Source organism: Loxodonta africana, chromosome 18 (genome assembly GCF_030014295.1).
Source record: "Loxodonta africana isolate mLoxAfr1 chromosome 18, mLoxAfr1.hap2, whole genome shotgun sequence".
NCBI lineage: Eukaryota > Metazoa > Chordata > Mammalia > Proboscidea > Elephantidae > Loxodonta > Loxodonta africana.
The window spans coordinates 481,901-504,296 of record NC_087359.1 but is presented as its reverse complement, the minus strand read 5'-3'; the positions used below and the strand labels follow the sequence as shown (position 1 = coordinate 504,296).

General features: G+C 40.1%; 1 long non-coding RNA gene across 1 annotated transcript in view; it reads right to left on the bottom strand.

Moving 5' to 3' along the window:
- Positions 1-844: 844 nt before the first annotated feature.
- Positions 845-22,396, bottom strand: part of LOC135228048 (uncharacterized) — an 83,677-nt gene continuing 62,125 nt past the window's right edge. Inside the window, exon 2 of the long non-coding RNA XR_010318250.1 lies at positions 845-17,669. This is a non-coding gene — a long non-coding RNA (uncharacterized LOC135228048). The remainder of the gene's footprint in view (positions 17,670-22,396) is intronic.

The window sequence follows — 22,396 nt, the reverse complement described above, 5'->3', positions numbered from 1 at the left end:
CTAACAACAAACAATCCTAACCCTCTAACAACCAACAACTCTCACCCCCTAACCACAAACAACACTAACACCCTAACCACAAACAACACTAACCCCCTAAAAACAAAAAACACTAACACCCTAACAACAAAAACTACTAAACCCCAAAAAGAAGCAACCCTAAACCCCTAACAACAAACACTAACCCCCTAACAACAAACAACACTAAACCCCTAACAAGAAACTAACCTAACCCCGTAACAACAAACAACCCTACCCTCCTAACAACAAACAACTTTAAATCGCTAACAACAAACAACCCTAAACCCCTAACAACAAACAACACTAACACCTAACAACAAAAACCACTAAACCCCAACAAGAAACAACCCTATACCCCTAACAACAAACACTAACCCCCTAACAACAAACAACACTAAACCCCTAACAAGAAACTAACCTAACCCTGTAACAACAAACAACCCTAACCTCCTAACAACAAACAACCTTAACCCCCTAACAACAAACAACCCTAAACCCCTAACAACAAACAATCCTAACCCCGTAACAACCAACAACGCACACCCCCTAACCACAAACAACACTAACCCCGTAAGAACAAACAACACTAACCCCCTAACAACAAACAACACTAACACCCTAACAACAAAAAACACTAAACCCAACAAAAAACAACCCTAAACACCTAAAAACAAACACTAACCCCCTAGCAACAAACAACACTAAACCCCTAACAAGAAACTACCCTAGCCCTGTAACAACAAACCACCCTAACCTCCTAACAACAACCCTAACCGCCTAACAAACAACAACACTAACTCCCTAACCACAAACAACACTAACACCCTAGCAACAAAAACTACTAAACCCCCACAAGAAACAACACTAAACCCCTAACAGCAAACACTAACCCCCTAACAACAAACAACACTAAACCCCTAAGAAGAAACTAACCTAACCCCGTAACAACAAACAACCCTAACCTCCTAACAACAAACAACCTTAAACCCCTAACAACAAACAACCCTAAACCCCTAACAACAAACAACACTAACACCCTAACAACAAAAAACACTAAACTTCAATAAGAAACAACATTAAACCCCTAACAACAAACACTAACCCCCTAACAACAAACAACACTAAACCCCTAACAAGAAACTAACCTAACCCTGTAACAACAAACAACCCTAACCTCCTAACAACAAACCACCTTAACCCCCTAAAAACAAACAACCCTAAACCCCTAACAACAAACAATCCTAACCCCCTAACAACCAACAACTCTCACCCCCTAACCACAAACAACACTAACACCCTAACCACAAACAACACTAACACCCTAACAACAAAAACTACTAAACCCCAAAAAGAAACAACCCTAATCCCCTAACAACAAACACTAACCCCCTAGCAACAAAACACACTAAATCCCTAACAAGAAACTAACCTAACCCCGTAACAACAAACAACCCTAACCTCCTAACAACAAACAACCTTAAACCCCTAACAACAAACAACCCTAAACCTCTAACAACAAACAACACTAACACCCTAACAACAAAAAACACTAAACCCCAATAAGAAACAAGACTAAACCCCTAACAACAAGCACTAACCCCCTAACAACAAACAACACTAAACCCCTAACAAGAAACTAACCTAACCCTGTAACAACAAACAACCCTAACCTCCTAACAACAAACAACCCTAACCCCCTAACAAACAACAACACTAACCCCCTAACCACAAACAACACTAATACCCTAACCCCAAAAACTACTAAACCCGAACAAGAAACAACCCTAAACCCCTAACAACAAACACTAACCCCCTAACAACAAACAACACTAAACCCCTAACAAGAAACTAACCTAACCCCGTAACAACAAACAACCCTAACCTCCTAACAACAAACAACCTTAAACCCCTAACAACAAACAACCCTAAACCCCTAACAACAAACAACACTAACACCCTAATAACAAAAACCACTAAACCCCAACAAGAAACAACACTAAACCCCTAACAACAAACACTAACCCCCTAACAACAAACAACACTAAACCCCTAACAACAAACAATCCTAACCCTCTAACAACCAACAACTCTCACCCCCTAACCACAAACAACACTAACACCCTAACCACAAACAACACTAACCCCGTAAGAACAAACAACACTAACCCCATAACAACAAGCAACACTAACACCCTAACAACAAAAACTACTAAACCCAAAAAGAAACAACCCTAAACCCCTAACAACAAACACTAACCCCCTAACAACAAACAACACTAAACCCCTAACAAGAAACTAACCTAACCCCGTAACAACAAACAACCCTACCCTCCTAACAACAAACAACCTTAAACCCCTAACAACAAACAACTCTAAACCCCTAACAACAAACAACACTAACACCTAACAACAAAAACCACTAAACCCCAACAAGAAACAACCCTAAACCCCTAACAACAAACACTAACCCCCTAACAAACAACACTAAACCCCTAACAAGAAACTAACCTAACCCTGTAACAACAAACAACCCTAACCTCCTAACAACAAACAACATTAACCCCCTAACAACAAACAACCCTAAACCCCTAACAACAAACAATCCTAACCCCCTAACAACCAACAACGCACACCCCCTAACCACAAACAACACTAACACCCTAACCACAAACAACACTAACCCCGTAAGAACAAACAACACTAACCCCCTAACAACAAACAACACTAACACCCTAACAACAAAAACTACTAAACCCCAAAAAGAAACAACACTAAACCCCTAACAACAAACACTAACCCCCTAACAACAAACAACACCAAACCCCTAACAAGAAACTAACCTAACCCCGTAACAACAAACAACCCTAACCTCCTAACAACAAACAACCTTAAACCCCTAACAACAAACAACCCTAAACCCCTAACAACAAACAACACTAACACCCTAACAATAAAAACCACTAAACCCCAACAAGAAACAACACTAAACCCCTAACAACAAACACTAACCCCCTAACAACAAACAACACTAAACCCCTAACAAGAAACTAACCTAACCCTGTAAAAACAAACAACCCTAACCTCCTAACAACAAACAACCCTAACCCCCTAACAAACAACAACACTAACCCCCTATCCACAAACAACACTAACACCCTAACAACAAAAACTACTAAACCCCAACAAGAAACAACCCTAAACCCATAACAACAAACACTAACCCCCTAACAACAAACAACACTAAACCTCTAACAAGAAACTAACCTAACCCTGTAACAACAAACCTCCCTAACCTCCTAACAACAAACAACCTTAACCCCCTAACAACAAACAACCCTAAACCCCTAACAACAAACAACACTAACACCCTAACCACAAAAAACACTAAACCCCAACAAGAAACAACACTAAACCCCTAACAACAAACACTAACCCCCAACAACAAACAACACTAAAACCCTAACAAGAAACTAACCTAACCCTGTAACAACAAACAACCCTAACCTCCTAACAACAAACCACCTTAACCCCCTAACAACAAACAACCCTAAACCCCTAACAACAAACAATCCTAACCCCCTAACAACCAGCAACTCTCACCCCCTAACCACAAACAACACTAACACCCTAACCACAAACAACACTAACACCCTAACAACAAAAACTACTAAACCCCAAAAAGAAACAACCCTAAACCCCTAACAACAAACACTATCCCCCTAGCAACAAACCACACTAAACCCCTAACAAGAAACTAACCTAACCCCGTAACAACAAACAACCCTAACCTCCTAACAACAGACAACCTTAAACCCCTAACAACAAACAACCCTAAACCCCTAACAACAAACAATCCTAACCTCCTAACAACCAACAACTCTCAACCCCTAACCACAAACTACACTAACACCCTAACCACAAACAACACTAACCCCGTAAGAACAAACAACACTAACCCCCTAACGACAAACAACACAAACACCCTAACAACAAAAACTACTATACCCCAACAAGAAACAACCCTAAACCTCTAACAACAAACTCTAACCCCCTAACAACAAAAAACACTAAACCCCTAACAAGAAACTAACCTAACCCCGTAACAACAAATAACCCTAACCTCCTAAAAAGGAACAACCATAAACCCCTAACAACAAACTACCCTAAACCCCTAACAACAAACAACACTAACACCCTAACAACAAAAACCACTAAACCCAAACAAGAAACAACACTAAACCCCTAACAACAAACACTAACCCCCTAACAACAAACAACACTAACACCCTAACAACAAAAACTACTAAACCCCTAACAAGAAACTAACCTAACCCTGTAACAACAAACAACCCTAACCTCCTAACAACAAACAACCTTAACCCCCTAACAACAAACAAACCTAAACCCCTAACAACAAACAATCCTAACCGCCTAACAACCAACAACGCTCACCCCCTAACCACAAACATCACTAACACCCTAACCACAAACAACACTAACCCCGTAAGAACAAACAACACTAACCCCCTAACAACAAACAACACTAACACCCTAACAACAAAAACTACTAAACCCCAACAAGAAACAACCCTAAACCCCTAACAACAAACACTAACTCCCTAACAACAAACAACACTAAACCCCTAACAAGAAACTAACCTAACTCCGTAACAACAAATAACCGTAACCTCCTAACAACAAACAACCTTAAACCCCTAAAAACAAACAACCCTAAACCCCTAACAACAAACAACACTAACACCCTAAGAACAAAAACCACTAAACCCCAACAAGAAACAACACTAAACCCCTAACAACAAACACTAACCCCCTAACAACAAACAACACTAAACCCCTAACAAGAAACTAACCTAACCCTGTAACAACAAAGAACACTAACCTCCTAACAACAAACAATCCTAACGCCCTAAGAAACAACAACACTAATCCCCTAGGAACAAACAACACTAACACCCTAACAACAAAAACTACTAAACCCCAACAAGAAACAACCCTAAACCCCTAACAACAAACACTAACCCCCTAACAACAAACAACACTAAACCCCTAACAAGAAACTAACCTAACACCGTAACAACAAACAACCCTAACCTCCTAACAACAAACAACCTTAAACCCCTAACAACAAACAACCCTAAACCCCTAACAACAAACAACACTAACACCCTAACAATAAAAACCACTAAACCCCAACAAGAAACAACACTAAACCCCTAACAACAAACACTAACCCCCTAACAACAAACAACACTAAACCCCTAACAAGAAACTAACCTAACCCTGTAAAAACAAACAACCCTAACCTCCTAACAACAAACAACCCTAACCCCCTAACAAACAACACTAACCCCCTATCCACAAACAACACTAACACCCTAACAACAAAAACTACTAAACCCCAACAAGAAACAACCCTAATCCCGTAACAACAAACACTAACCCCCTAACAACAAACAACACTAAACCTCTAACAAGAAACTAACCTAACCCTGTAACAACAAACCTCCCTAATCTCCTAACAACAAACAACCTTAAACCCCTAACAACAAACAACCCTAAACCTCTAACAACAAACAACACTAACACCCTAACAACAACAAACACTAAACCCCAACAAGAAACAAGACTAAACCCCTAACAACAAACACTAACCCCCTAACAACAAACAACACTAAACCCCTAACAAGAAACTAACCTAACCCTGTAACAACAAACAACCCTAAACTCCTAACAACAAACAACCCTAACCCCCTAACAAACAACAACACTAACCCCCTAACCACAAACAACACTAATACCCTAACAACAAAAACTACTAAACCCCAACAAGAAACAACCCTAAACCCCTAACAACAAACACTAACCCCTAACAACAAACAACACTAAACCCCTAACAAGAAAGTAACCTAACCCCGTAACAACAAACAACCCTAACCTCCTAACAACAAACAACCTTAAACCCCTAACAACAAACAACCCTAAACCCCTAACAACAAACAACACTAACACCCTAACAACAAAAACCACTAAACCCCAACAAGAAACAACACTAAACGCCTAACAACAAACAACACTAAACCCCTAACAAGAAACTAACCTAACCCTGTAACAACAAACAGCCCTAACCTCATAACAACAAACAACCTTAAACCCCTAACAACAAACAACCCTAAACCCCTAACAACAAACAACACTAAACCCCTAACAAGAAACTAACCTAACCCTGTAACAACAAACAGCCCTAACCTCCTAACAACAAACCACCTTAACCCCCTAACAACAAACAACCCTAAACCCCTAACAACAAACAATCCTAACCCCCTAACAACCAACAACGCTCACCCCCTAACCACAAACAACACTAACACCCTAACCACAAACAACAGTAACCCCGTAAGAACAAACAACACTAACCCCCTAAAAACACACAACACTAACACCCTAACAACAAAAACTACTAAACCCCAACAAGAAACAACCCTAAACCCCTAACAACAAACACTAACCCCCTAACAACAAGCAACACTAAACCCCTAACAAGAAACTAACCTAACCCCGTAACAACAAACAACCCTAACCTCCTAACAACAAACAACCTTAAACCCCTAACAACAAACAACCCTAAACCCCTAACAACAAACAACACTAACACCCTAACAACAAAAACCACTAAACCCCAACAAGAAACAACACTAAACCCCTAACAACAAACACTAACCAACTAACAACAAACAACACTAAACCCCTAACAAGAAACTAACCTAACCCTGTAACAGCAAACAACCCTAACATCCTAACAACAAACATCCTTAACCCCCTAACAACAAACAACCCTAAACCCCTAACAACAAACAATCCTAACCCCCTAACAACCAACAACGCACACCCCCTAACCACAAACAACACTAACACCCTAACGACAATCAACACCAACCCCGTAAGAACAAACTACACTAACCCCCTAACAACAAACAACACTAACACCCTAACAACAAAAACTACTAAACCCCTAACAAGAAACTAACCTAACCCTGTAACAACAAACAACCCTAACCTCCTAACAACAAACAACCTTAACCCCCTAACAACAAACAACCCTAAACCCCTAACAACAAACAATCCTAACCCCCTAACAACCAACAACGCTCACCCCCTAACCACAAACATCACTAACACCCTAACCACAAACAACACTAACCCCGTAAGAACAAACAACACAAACCCCCTAACAACAAACAACACTAACACCCTAACAACAAAAACTACTAAACCCCAACAAGAAACAACCCTAAACCCCTAACAACAAACACTAACCCCCTAACAACAAACAACACTAAACCCCTAACAAGAAACTAACCTAACCCCGTAACAACAAACAACCCTAACCTCCTAAAAACAAACAACCTTAAACCCCTAACAACAAACAACCCTAAACCCCTTACAACAAACAACACTAACACCCTAACAACAAAAACCACTAAACCCCAACAAGAAACAACACTAAACCCCTAACAACAAACACTAACCCCCTAACAACAAACAACACCAAACCCCTAACAAGAAACTAACCTAACCCCGTAACAACAAACAACCCTAACCTCCTAACAACAACCTTAAACCCCTAACAACAAACAACCCTAAACCACTAACAACAAACAACACTAACACCCTAACAATAAAAACCACTAAACCCCAACAAGAAACAACACTAAACCCCTAACAACAAACACTAACCCCCTAACAACAAACAACACTAAACCCCTAACAAGAAACTAACCTAACCCTGTAAAAACAAACAACCCTAACCTCCTAACAACAAACAACCCTAACCCCCTAACAAACAACAACACTAACCCCCTATCCACAAACAACACTAACACCCTAACAACAAAAACTACTAAACCCCAACAAGAAACAACCCTAAACCCGTAACAACAAACACTAACCCCCTAACAACAAACAACACTAAACCTCTAACAAGAAACTAACCTAACCCTGTAACAACAAACCTCCCTAACGTCCTAACAACAAACAACCTTAACCCCCTAACAACAAACAACCCTAAACCCCTAACAACAAACAACACTAACACCCTAACCACAAAAAACACTAAACCCCAACAAGAAACAACACTAAACCCCTAACAACAAACACTAACCCCCAACAACAAACAACACTAAAACCCTAACAAGAAACTAACCTAACCCTGTAACAACAAACAACCCTAACCTCCTAACAACAAACCACCTTAACCCCCTAACAACAAACAACCCTAAACCCCTAACAACAAACAATCCTAACCCCCTAACAACCTAAAACTCTCACCCCTAACCACAAACAACACTAACACCCTAACCACAAACAACACTAACATCCTAACAACAAAAACTACTAAACCCCAAAAAGAAACAACCCTAAACCCCTAACAACAAACACTAACCCCCTAGCAACAAACCACACTAAACCCCTAACAAGAAACTAACCTAACCCCGTAACAACAAACAACCCTAACCTCCTAACAACAGACAACCTTAAACCCCTAACAACAAACAACCCTAAACCTCTAACAACAAACAACGCTAACACCCTAACAACAAAAAACACTAAACCCCAACAAGAAACAAGACTAAACCCCTAACAACAAACACTAACCCCCTAACAACAAACAACACTAAACCCCTAACAAGAAACTAACCTAACCCTGTAACAACAAACAACCCTAACCTCCTAACAACAAACAACCTTAACCCCCTAACAAACAACAACACTAACCCCCTAACCACAAACAACACTAATACCCTAACAACAAAAACTACTAAACCCCAACAAGAAACAACCCTAAACCCCTAACAACAAACACTAACCCCCTAACAACAAACAAAACTAAACCCCTAACAAGAAACTAACCTAACCCCGTAACAGCAAACAACCCTAACCTCCTAACAACAAACAACCTTAAACCCCTAACAACAAACAACCCTAAACCCCTAACAACAAACAACACTAACACCCTAACAACAAAAACCACTAAACCCCAACAAGAAACAACACTAAACCCCTAACAACAAACACTAACCCCCTAACAACAAACAACACTAAACCCCTAACAAGAAACTAACCTAACCCTGTAACAACAAACAGCCCTAACCTCCTAACAACAAACCACCTTAACCCCCTAACAACAAACAACCCTAAACCCCTAACAATAAACAATCCTAACCCCCTAACAACCAACAACTCTCACCCCCTAACCACAAACAACACTAACACCCTAACCACAAACAACACTAACACCCTAACAACAAAAACTACTAAACCCCAAAAAGAAACAACCCTAAACCCCTAACAACAAACACTAACCCCCTAACAACAAACAACACTAAACCCCTAACAAGAAACTAACCTAACCCCGTAACAACAAACAACCCTAACCTCCTAACAACAAACAACCTTAAACCCCTAACAACAATCAACACTAAACCCCTAACAACAAACAACACTAACACCCTAACAACAAAAAACACTAAACCCCAACAAGAAACAACACTAAACCCCTAACAACAAACACTAACCCCATAACAACAAACAACACTAAACCCTTAACAAGAAACTAACCTGACCCTGTAACAAAAAACAACCCTAACCTCCTAACAACAAACAACCTTAAACCCCTAACAACAAACAACCCTAAACCCCTAACAACAAACAACACTAACACCCTAACAACAAAAACCACTAAACCCCAACAAGAAACAACACTAAACGCCTAACAACAAACAACACTAAACCCCTAACAAGAAACTAACCTAACCCTGTAACAACAAACAGCCCTAACCTCATAACAACAAACAACCTTAAACCCCTAACAACAAACAACCCTAAACCCCTAACAAGAAACAACACTAAACCCCTAACAAGAAACTAACCTAACCCTGTAACAACAAACAGCCCTAACCTCCTAACAACAAACCACCTTAACCCCCTAACAACAAACAACCCTAAACCCCTAACAACAAACAATCCTAACCCCCTAACAACCAACAACGCTCACCCCCTAACCACAAACAACACTAACACCCTAACCACAAACAACAGTAACCCCGTAAGAACAAACAACACTAACCCCCTAAAAACACACAACACTAACACCCTAACAACAAAAACTACTAAACCCCAACAAGAAACAACCCTAAACCCCTAACAACAAACACTAACCCCCTAACAACAAGCAACACTAAACCCCTAACAAGAAACTAACCTAACCCCGTAACAACAAACAACCCTAACCTCCTAACAACAAACAACCTTAAACCCCTAACAACAAACAACCCTAAACCCCTAACAACAAACAACACTAACACCCTAACAACAAAAACCACTAAACCCCAACAAGAAACAACACTAAACCCCTAACAACAAACACTAACCAACTAACAACAAACAACACTAAACCCCTAACAAGAAACTAACCTAACCCTGTAACAACAAACAACCCTAACATCCTAACAACAAACATCCTTAACCCCCTAACAACAAACAACCCTAAACCCCTAACAACAAACAATCCTAACCCCCTAACAACCAACAACGCACACCCCCTAACCACAAACAACACTAACACCCTAACGACAATCAACACCAACCCCGTAAGAACAAACTACACTAACCCCCTAACAACAAACAACACTAACACCCTAACAACAAAAACTACTAAACCCCTAACAAGAAACTAACCTAACCCTGTAACAACAAACAACCCTAACCTCCTAACAACAAACAACCTTAACCCCCTAACAACAAACAACCCTAAACCCCTAACAACAAACAATCCTAACCCCCTAACAACCAACAACGCTCACCCCCTAACCACAAACATCACTAACACCCTAACCACAAACAACACTAACCCCGTAAGAACAAACAACACAAACCCCCTAAAAACAAACAACACTAACACCCTAACAACAAAAACTACTAAACCCCAACAAGAAACAACCCTAAACCCCTAACAACAAACACTAACCCCCTAACAACAAACAACACTAAACCCCTAACAAGAAACTAACCTAACCCCGTAACAACAAACAACCCTAACCTCCTAACAACAAACAACCTTAAACCCCTAACAACAAACAACCCTAAACCCCTTACAACAAACAACACTAACACCCTAACAACAAAAACCACTAAACCCCAACAAGAAACAACACTAAACCCCTAACAACAAACACTAACCCCCTAACAACAAACAACACCAAACCCCTAACAAGAAACTAACCTAACCCCGTAACAACAAACAACCCTAACCTCCTAACAACAACCTTAAACCCCTAACAACAAACAACCCTAAACCCCTAACAACAAACAACACTAACACCCTAACAATAAAAACCACTAAACCCCAACAAGAAACAACACTAAACCCCTAACAACAAACACTAACCCCCTAACAACAAACAACACTAAACCCCTAACAAGAAACTAACCTAACCCTGTAAAAACAAACAACCCTAACCTCCTAACAACAAACAACCCTAACCCCCTAACAAACAACAACACTAACCCCCTATCCACAAACAACACTAACACCCTAACAACAAAAACTACTAAACCCCAACAAGAAACAACCCTAAACCCGTAACAACAAACACTAACCCCCTAACAACAAACAACACTAAACCTCTAACAAGAAACTAACCTAACCCTGTAACAACAAACCTCCCTAACGTCCTAACAACAAACAACGTTAACCCCCTAACAACAAACAACCCTAAACCCCTAACAACAAACAACACTAACACCCTAACCACAAAAAACACTAAACCCCAACAAGAAACAACACTAAACCCCTAACAACAAACACTAACCCCCAACAACAAACAACACTAAAACCCTAACAAGAAACTAACCTAACCCTGTAACAACAAACAACCCTAACCTCCTAACAACAAACCACCTTAACCCCCTAACAACAAACAACCCTAAACCCCTAACAACAAACAATCCTAACCCCCTAACAACCAAAAACTCTCACCCCTAACCACAAACAACACTAACACCCTAACCACAAACAACACTAACATCCTAACAACAAAAACTACTAAACCCCAAAAAGAAACACCCCTAAACCCCTAACAACAAACACTAACCCCCTAGCAACAAACCACACTAAACCCCTAACAAGAAACTAACCTAACCCCGTAACAACAAACAACCCTAACCTCCTAACAACAGACAACCTTAAACCCCTAACAACAAACAACCCTAAACCTCTAACAACAAACAACGCTAACACCCTAACAACAAAAAACACTAAACCCCAACAAGAAACAAGACTAAACCCCTAACAACGAACACTAACCCCCTAACAACAAACAACACTAAACCCCTAACAAGAAACTAACCTAACCCTGTAACAACAAACAACCCTAACCTCCTAACAACAAACAACCTTAACCCCCTAACAAACAACAACACTAACCCCCTAACCACAAACAACACTAATACCCTAACAACAAAAACTACTAAACCCCAACAAGAAACAACCCTAAACCCCTAACAACAAACACTAACCCCCTAACAACAAACAAAACTAAACCCCTAACAAGAAACTAACCTAACCCCGTAACAGCAAACAACCCTAACCTCCTAACAACAAACAACCTTAAACCCCTAACAACAAACAACCCTAAACCCCTAACAACAAACAACACTAACACCCTAACAACAAAAACCACTAAACCCCAACAAGAAACAACACTAAACCCCTAACAACAAACACTAACCCCCTAACAACAAACAACACTAAACCCCTAACAAGAAACTAACCTAACCCTGTAACAACAAACAGCCCTAACCTCCTAACAACAAACCACCTTAACCCCCTAACAACAAACAACCCTAAACCCCTAACAATAAACAATCCTAACCCCCTAACAACCAACAACTCTCACCCCCTAACCACAAACAACACTAACACCCTAACCACAAACAACACTAACACCCTAACAACAAAAACTACTAAACCCCAAAAAGAAACAACCCTAAACCCCTAACAACAAACACTAACCCCCTAACAACAAACAACACTAAACCCCTAACAAGAAACTAACCTAACCCCGTAACAACAAACAACCCTAACCTCCTAACAACAAACAACCTTAAACCCCTAACAACAATCAACAGTAAACCCCTAACAACAAACAACACTAACACCCTAACAACAAAAAACACTAAACCCCAACAAGAAACAACACTAAACCCCTAACAACAAACACTAACCCCATAACAACAAACAACACTAAACCCTTAACAAGAAACTAACCTGACCCTGTAACAACAAACAACCCTAACCTCCTAACAACAAACAACCTTAACCCCCTAACAACAAACAATCCTAACCCTCTAACAACCAACAACGCTCACCCCCTAACCACAAACAACGCTAACACCCTAACCACAAAGAACACTAACCCCGTAAGAACAAACAACACTAACCCCCTAACAACAAACAACACTAACACCCTAACAACAAAAACTACTAAACCCCAACAAGAAACAACCCTAAACCCCTAACAACAAACACTAACCCCCTAACAACAAGCAACACTAAACCCCTAACAAGAAACTAACCTAACCCCGTAACAACAAACAACCCTAACCTCCTAACAGCAAACAACCTTAAACCCCTAACAACAAACAACCCTAAACCCCTAACAACAAACAACACTAACACCCTAACAACAAAAACCACTAAACCCCAACAAGAAACAACACTAAACCCCTAACAACAAACACTAACCCCCTAACAACAAACAACACTAAACCCCTAACAATAAACTAACCTAACCCTGTAAAAACAAACAACCCTAACCTCCTAACAACAAACAACCGTAAGCCCCTAACAAACAACAACACTAACCCCCTAACCACAAACAACACTAACACCCTAACAACAAAAACTACTAAACCCCAACAAGAAACAACCCTAAACCCCTAACAACAAACACTAACCCCCTAACAACAAACAACACTAAACCCCTAACAAGAAACTAACCTAACCCCGTTACAACAAACAACCCTAACCTCCTAACAGCAAACAACCTTAAACCCCTAACAACAAACAACCCTAAACCACTAACAACAAACAACACTAACACCCTAACAACAAAAACCACTAAACCCCAACAAGAAACAACACTAAACCCCTAACAACAAACACTAACCCCCTAACAACAAACAACACTAAACCCCTAACAAGAAACTAACCTAACCCCGTAACAACAAACAACCCTAACCTCCTAACAACAAAGAACCTTAAACCCCTAACAACAAACAACCCTAAACACCTAACAACAAACAACACTAAGACCCTAACAACAAAAACCACTAAACCCCAACAAGAAACAAGACTAAACCCCTAACAACAAACACTAACCCCCTAACAACAAACAACACTAAACCCCTAACAAGAAACTAACCTAACCCTGTAACAACAAACAACCCTAACCTCCTAACAACAAACAACCCTAACCCCCTAACAAACAACAACACTAACCCCCTAACCACAAACAACACTAATACCCTAACCCCAAAAACTACTAAACCCGAACAAGAAACAACCCTAAACCCCTAACAACAAACACAAACCCCCTAACAACAAACAACACTAAACCCCTAACAAGAAACTAACCTAACCCCGTAACAACAAACAACCCTAACCTCCTAACAACAAACAACCTTAAACCCCTAACAACAAACAACCCTAAACCCCTAACAACAAACAACACTAACACCCTAATAACAAAAACCACTAAACCCCAACAAGAAACAACACTAAACCCCTAACAACAAACACTAACCCCCTAACAACAAACAACACTAAACCCCTAACAAGAAACTAACCTAACCCTGTAAAAACAAACAACCCTAACCTCCTAACAACAAACAACCCTAAGCCCCTAACAAACAACAACACTAACCCCCTAACCACAAACAACACTAAACCCCTAACAAGAAACTAACCTAACCCCGTAACAACAAACAACCCTAACCTCCTAACAAGAAACAACCTTAAACCCCTAACAACAAACAACACTAAACCCCTAACAACAAACACTAACCCCCTAACAACAAACAACACTAAACCCCTTACAAGAAACTAACCTAACCCTGTAACAACAAACAGCCTTAACATCCTAACAACAAACCACCTTAACCCCCTAACAACAAACAACCCTAAACCCCTAACAACAAACAATCCTAACCCCCTAACAACCAACAACTCTCACCCCCTAACCACAAACAACACTAACACCCTAACCACAAACAACACTAACCCCGTAAGAACAAACAACACTAACCCCCTAACCACAAACAACACTAACACCCTAACAACAAAAACTACTAAACCCCAAAAAGAAACAACCCTAAACCCCTAACAACAAACACTAACCCCCTAACAACAAACAACACTAAACCCCTAACAAGAAACTAACCTAACCCCGTAACAACAAACAACCGTAACCTCCTAACAACAAACAACCTTAAACCCCTAACAACAAACAACCCTAAACCCCTAACAACAAACAACACTAACACCCTAACAACAAAAAACACTAAACCCCAACAAGAAACAACACTAAACCCCTAACAACAAACACTAACCCCCTAACAATAAACAACACTAAACCCTTAACAAGAAACTAACCTAACCCTGTAACAAAAAACAACCCTAACCTCCTAACAACAAACAACCTTAACCCCCTAACAACAAACAATCCTAACCCTCTAACAACCAACAACGCTCGCCCCCTAACCACAAACAACACTAACACCCTAACCACAAACAACACTAACCCCGTAAGAACAAACAACACTAACCCCCTAACAACAAACAACACTAACACCCTAAGAACAAAAACTACTAAACCCCAACAAGAAACAACCCTAAACCCCTAACAACAAACACTAACCCCCTAACAACAAACAACACTAAACCCCTAACAAGAAACTAACCTAACCCCGTAACAACAAACAACCCTAACCTCCTAACAACAAACAACCTTAAACCCCTAACAACAAACAACCCTAAACCCCTAACAACAAACAACACTAACACCCTAACAACAAAAACCACTAAAACCCAACAAGAAACAACAATAAACCCCTAACAACAAACACTAACCCCCTAACAACAAACAACACTAAACCCCTAACAAGAAACTAACCTAACCCTGTAACAACAAACAACCCTAACCTCCTAACAACAAACCACCTTAACCCCCTAACAACAAACAACCCTAAACCCCTAACAACAAACAATCCTAACCCCCTAACAACCAACAACTCTCACCCCCTAACCACAAACAACACTAACACCCTAACCACAAACAACACTAACACCCTAACAACAAAAACTACTAAACCCCAAAAAGAAACAACCCTAATCCCCTAACAACAAACACTAACCCCCTAGCAACAAACCACACTAAATCCCTAACAAGAAACTAACCTAACCCCGTAACAACAAACAACCCTAACCTCCTAACAACAAACAACCTTAAACCCCTAACAACAAACAACCCTAAACCTCTAACAACAAACAACACTAACACCCTAACAACAAAAAACACTAAACCCCAATAAGAAACAAGACTAAACCCCTAACAACAAACACTAACCCCCTAACAACAAACAACACTAAACCCCTAACAAGAAACTAACCTAACCCTGTAACAACAAACAACCCTAACCTCCTAACAACAAACAACCCTAACCCCCTAACAAACAACAACACTAACCCCCTAACCACAAACAACACTAATACCCTAACCCCAAAAACTACTAAACCCGAACAAGAAACAACCCTAAACCCCTAACAACAAACACTAACCCCCTAACAACAAACAACACTAAACCCCTAACAAGAAACTAACCTAACCCCGTAACAACAAACAACCCTAACCTCCTAACAACAAACAACCTTAAACCCCTAACAACAAACAACCCTAAACCCCTAACAACAAACAACACTAACACCCTAATAACAAAAACCACTAAACCCCAACAAGAAACAACACTAAACCCCTAACAACAAACACTAACCCCCTAACAACAAACAACACTAAACCCCTAACAACAAACAATCCTAACCCTCTAACAACCAACAACTCTCACCCCCTAACCACAAACAACACTAACACCCTAACCACAAACAACACTAACCCCGTAAGAACAAACAACACTAACCCCATAACAACAAGCAACACTAACACCCTAACAACAAAAACTACTAAACCCAAAAAGAAACAACCCTAAACCCCTAACAACAAACACTAACCCCCTAACAACAAACAACACTAAACCCCTAACAAGAAACTAACCTAACCCCGTAACAACAAACAACCCTACCCTCCTAACAACAAACAACCTTAAACCCCTAACAACAAACAACTCTAAACCCCTAACAACAAACAACACTAACACCTAACAACAAAAACCACTAAACCCCAACAAGAAACAACCCTAAACCCCTAACAACAAACACTAACCCCCTAACAACAAACAACACTAAACCCCTAACAAGAAACTAACCTAACCCTGTAACAACAAACAACCCTAACCTCCTAACAACAAACAACATTAACCCCCTAACAACAAACAACCCTAAACCCCTAACAACAAACAATCATAACCCCCTAACAACCAACAACGCACACCCCCTAACCACAAACAACACTAACACCCTAACCACAAACAACACTAACCCCGTAAGAACAAACAACACTAACCCCCTAACAACAAACAACACTAACACCCTAACAACAAAAACTACTAAACCCCAAAAAGAAACAACACTAAACCCCTAACAACAAACACTAACCCCCTAACAACAAACAACACCAAACCCCTAACAAGAAACTAACCTAACCCCGTAACAACAAACAACCCTAACCTCCTAACAACAAACAACCTTAAACCCCTAACAACAAACAACCCTAAACCCCTAACAACAAACAACACTAACACCCTAACAATAAAAACCACTAAACCCCAACAAGAAACAACACTAAACCCCTAACAACAAACACTAACCCCTTAACAACAAACAACACTAAACCCCTAACAAGAAACTAACCTAACCCTGTAAAAACAAACAACCCTAACCTCCTAACAACAAACAACCCTAACCCCCTAACAAACAACAACACTAACACCCTATCCACAAACAACACTAACACCCTAACAACAAAAACTACTAAACCCCAAAAAGAAACAACCCTAAACCCCTAACAACAAACACTAACCCCCTAACAACAAACAACACTAAACCCCTAACAAGAAACTAACCTAACCCCGTAACAACAAACAACCCTAACCTCCTAACAACAAACAACCTTAAACCCCTAACAACAAACAACCCTAAACCCCTAACAACAAACAACACTAACACCCTAACCACAAAAACCACTAAACCCCAACAAGAAACAACACTAAACCCCTAACAACAAACACTAACCCCCTAACAACAAACAACACTAAACCCCTAACAAGAAACTAACCTAACCCTGTAACAACAAACATCCCTAACCTCCTAACAACAAACCACCTTAACCCCCTAACAACAAACAACCCTAAACCCCTAACAACAAACAATCCTAACCCCCTAACAACCAACAACTCTCACCCCCTAACCACAAACAACACTAACACCCTAACCACAAACAACACTAACACCCTAACAACAAAAACTACTAAACCCCAAAAAGAAACAACCCTAAACCCCTAACAACAAACACTAACCCCCTAACAACAAACAACACTAAACCCCTAACAAGAAACTAACCTAACCCCGTAACAACAAACAACCCTAACCTCCTAACAACAAACAACCTTAAACCCCTAACAACAAACAACACTAAACCCCTAACAACAAACAACACTAACACCCTAACAACAAAAAACACTAAACCCCAACAAGAAACAACACTAAACCCCTAACAACAAACACTAACCCCATAACAACAAACAACACTAAACCCTTAACAAGAAACTAACCTGACCCTGTAACAAAAAACAACCCTAACCTCCTAACAACAAACAACCTTAACCCCCTAACAACAAACAATCCTAACCCTCTAACAACCAACAACGCTCACCCCCTAACCACAAACAACACTAACACCCTAACCACAAACAACACTAACCCCGTAAGAACAAACAACACTAACCCCCTAACAACAAACAACACTAACACCCTAAGAACAAAAACTACTAAACCCCAACAAGAAACAACCCTAAACCCCTAACAACAAACACTAACCCCCTAACAACAAGCAACACTAAACCCCTAACAAGAAACTAACCTAACCCCGTAACAACAAACAACCCTAACCTCCTAACAGCAAACAACCTTAAACCCCTAACAACAAACAACCCTAAACCCCTAACAACAAACAACACTAACACCCTAACAACAAAAACCACTAAACCCCAATAAGAAACAACACGAAACCCCTAACAACAAACACTAACCCCCTAACAACAAACAACACTAAACCCCTAACAATAAACTAACCTAACCCTGTAAAAACAAACAACCCTAACCTCCTAACAACAAACAACCCTAAGCCCCTAACAAACAACAACACTAACCCCCTAACCACAAACAACACTAACACCCTAACAACAAAAACTACTAAACCCCAACAAGAAACAACCCTAAACCCCTAACAACAAACACTAACCCCCTAACAACAAACAACACTAAACCCCTAACAAGAAACTAACCTAACCCCGTAACAACAAACAACCCTAACCTCCTAACAGCAAACAACCTTAAACCCCTAACAACAAACAACCCTAAACCCCTAACAACAAACAACACTAACACCCTAACAACAAAAACCACTAAACCCCAACAAGAAACAACACTAAACCCCTAACAACAAACACTAACCCCCTAACAACAAACAACACTAAACCCCTAACAAGAAACTAACCTAACCCCGTAACAACAAACAACCCTAACCTCCTAACAACAAACAACCTTAAACCCCTAACAACAAACAACCCTAAACCCCTAACAACAAACAACACTAAGAGCCTAACAACAAAAACCACTAAACCCCAACAAGAAACAACACTAAACCCCTAACAACAAACACTAACCCCCTAACAACAAACAACACTAAATCCCTAACAAGAAACTAACCTAACCCTGTAACAACAAACAACCCTAACCTCCTAACAACAAACAACCTTAAAAACCTAACAACAAACAACCCTAAACCCCTAACAACAAACAATCCTAACCCCCTAACAACCAACAACTCTCACCCCCTAACCACAAAAAACACTAACACCCTAACCACAAACAACACTAACACCCTAACAACAAAAACTACTAAACCCCTAAAAGAAACAACCCTAAACCCCTAACAACAAACACTAACCCCCTAGCAACAAACAACACTAAACCCCTAACAAGAAACTAACCTAACCCCGTAACAACAAACAACCCTAACCTCCTAACAACAAACAACCTTAAACCCCTAACAACAAACAACCCTAAACATCTAACAACAAACAACACTAACACCCTAACAACAAAAAACACTAAACCCCAACAAGAAACAAGACTAAACCCCTAACAACAAACACTAACCCCCTAACAACAAACAACACTAAACCCCTAACAAGAAACTAACCTAACCCTGTAACAACAAACAACCCTAACCTCCTAACAACAAACAACCCTAACCCCCTAACAAACAACAACACTAACCCCCTAACCACAAACAACACTAATACCGTAACAACAAAAACTACTAAACCCCAACAAGAAACAACCCTAAACCCCTAACAACAAACACTAACCCCCTAACAACAAACAACACTAAACCCCTAACAAGAAACTAACCTAACCCCGTAACAACAAACAACCCTAACCTCCTAACAACAAACAACCTTAAACCCCTAACAACAAAACAAAAAGTACTAAACCCCTAACAAGAAACTAACCTAACCCTGTAACAACAAACAACCCTAACCTCCTAACAACAAACAACCTTAACCCCCTAACAACAAACAACCCTAAACCCCTAACAACAAACAATCCTAACCCCCTAACAACCAACAACGCTCACCCCCTAACCACAAACAACACTAACACCCTAACCTAAAACAACACTAACCCCGTAAGAACAAACAACACTAACCCCCTAAGAACAAACAACACTAACACCCTAACAACAAAACCACTAAAGCCCAACAAGGAGCAACCCTAAACCCCTAAATACAAACAACACTAACCCCCTAACCACAAACAACACTAACACCCTAACAACAAAAACCACTAAACCTCAACAAGAAACAACCCGAAACCCCTAAATAGAAACAACACTAACCACCTAACAACAATCCTAATCCGCTAACAACAAACAACCCTAACCCCCAACAACAAACTACTCTAACCCCCTAACAACAAAAAACACTAACCCCCTAACAACAATCAACACTAAACCCCTAACAAGAAACTAACCTAACTCTGTAACAACAAACAACCCTAATCTCCTAACAACAAACAACCTTAAACCCCTAACAACAAACAACCCTAAGCCCCTAACCACAAAGAACACTAATACCCTAACAACAAAAAACATTACCCCCAACAAGAAACAACAATAAACCCCTAACAACAAACACTAAACCGCTAACAACAAACAACCCTAAACCCCTAACAACAAACAATCCTAACCCCCTAACAACAAACAACCCTAAACCCCTAACAACAAACAACCCTAACCTTCTAACAACAAACAACCCTAACCCCCTAACAAACAACAACACTAACCCCCTAACCACAAACAACACTAACACCCTAACAAAAAAACCACTAAACCCCAACAAGAAACAACACTAAACCCCTCACAACAAACACTAACCCCCTAACAACAAACAACACTAAACCCCTAACAAGAAACTAACCTAACCCTGTAACAACAAACAACCCTAACCTCCTAACAACAAACAACCCTAACCCCCTAACAAACAACAACACTAACCCCCAAACCACAAACAACACTAACACCCTAACAACAAAAACTACTAAACCTCAACAAGAAACAACCCTAAACCCCTAAGAACAAACACTAACCCCCTAACAACAAACAACACTAAACCCCTAACAAGAAACTAATGTAACCCCGTAACAACAAACAACCCTAACCTCCTAACAACACACAACCTTAAACCCCTAACAACAAACAATCCTAACCCCCAACAACCAACAAAGCTCACCCCCTAACCACAAACAACACTAACACCCTAACCACAAACAACACTAACCCCG